The sequence below is a fragment of the Temnothorax nylanderi genome, unplaced genomic scaffold (genome assembly GCF_030848795.1).
Source record: "Temnothorax nylanderi isolate EJ_2023f unplaced genomic scaffold, tnyl_v1.0 TNYL_tig0425_pilon, whole genome shotgun sequence".
In the NCBI taxonomy this organism is placed as follows: Eukaryota; Metazoa; Arthropoda; class Insecta; order Hymenoptera; family Formicidae; genus Temnothorax; species Temnothorax nylanderi.
In genome coordinates, this window is record NW_027249487.1 from 151,974 (window position 1) to 153,544 (window position 1,571).

General features: G+C 30.7%; 1 long non-coding RNA gene across 1 annotated transcript; it reads right to left on the reverse strand.

The window, feature by feature from the left end:
- Positions 1-681: 681 nt before the first annotated feature.
- LOC139782576 (uncharacterized) lies at positions 682-1,147 on the reverse strand. The gene is made up of 2 exons (XR_011720923.1): positions 1,068-1,147; positions 682-983 (listed from the first exon to the last, which is right to left on the reverse strand). It is a non-coding gene; the product is annotated as an uncharacterized lncRNA (long non-coding RNA).
- Positions 1,148-1,571: the final 424 nt, after the last annotated feature.

Below are 1,571 nucleotides of genomic sequence, written 5' to 3' on the forward strand. Positions count from 1 at the left end.
TTAATTCTGTGGTTCCAAAGATTTTAACGGTCCCGACTACGCAAAATGTATTGGCTCACAGAATCCACTACATGTGCAACAGAGAGAAATTGAATTCACCGAGCAGTTTGTCAAGTGGCAATACGTGTTTCCTTTTGCAACCTGTACTACCTATATATAATTCGGTATGTGGTCTGAAAGTAAAAGGCCGCTTACAATTACGTTGCAAGGACTGTTATTTTCTATGTAAGAGAGAGAGATGGTATGTTATGTGCAAAACGCATCCTAGGCATAAACAAGTGCAGATGAAAAAGAGAGAATACAAAACATGGATACTAACGTGGGCTTCTCAAAGTAAGGTACGAGGCTGGTAAAGGATGACACATGTAGATTGTAAATTGTGAAATAATATGTGCAGCAAATAAAGTATCAATATTTCCAAATATGCTTCGTGAGTTGTTAATATATTTACCTAAAGTTAAGACATTGTGTATTGTTTTAATTTTTGGGTCAACAGGCAAAAATTTATCTCGTACAATCAAATTTTTCTCTTCTGTCAGTACTTGTGTAAGTATATGTATAACTTCTTCATAGCTTTTAACACAGTATTACAGACATCAGATAAATTAGGAAGAAAATTATATTGTTACATATTATTACATATTATTTACACAATGATATATAAAAAAAATAACGGAGTAATTTGAATAGCAAAAGTTATATTTAATTTTTATATTTAGAGAGTATACAGGGTGTGCCATTTTAAATGCCTCAAGCAAATATCTTGACAAATATGAATACGAAAAAACTTTTCAGAAAAAAGTTATTTGGTTTGAAAGGGGACACATGATTCCGATGTGAGTCATGTCGTAGATGTCGTTTTAAAGAAATTGTGCAACTAATTTCTTAAATAAAACTTGATTTTTTCTTTAAGATAAAAGTTGTAGATCTCATCGAAACATTATCAAAACACTATAATGAAGCTCTCTTTCATTAAAAATTTCCTGAAATAATTCAAATTTTGTTATGATATTTTTAATATAAAATATGAAATATCTCGTAAAGTATTCACTTTTCGATGACTTTACCTTGATTCTTTTAGGCCCAGTTTCACAAGTGTCGGTTAACTTTTAACCTTAGATTAACTCACTCTTTGTCTCTTTCCAAGCGGGACGTTAGAAGGAGACGAAGAGTAAGTTAATCTAAGGTTAAAAGTTAACCGACACTTGTGAAACTGGGCCTTATACATAGAATAATGAAAGGAAGGAATAATAATAATAATAATTTTTTTGCAATTTTGTAAAGTTGGATGCGTCTACAAAATGCAATCGAATTTTTTAAAATAATTTTTTCTAGTTTTTTTCCAACAATCAATTTCTTGCATTATTCTATGTATAAAAGTATCAAGGTGAAGTCATCGAAAAGTGAATACTTTACAGTTTACGAAATATAGATAGATAGAATTTATTTACTTCAGCTTTACAAAAAATTAGCCAGGAAGGGACTTGGTTTACAATTAAAAGATCATATCCACACTCATCCATCCATACCATGCGTACACTAACTACTCTCTTAAACTAACCTAACTACTT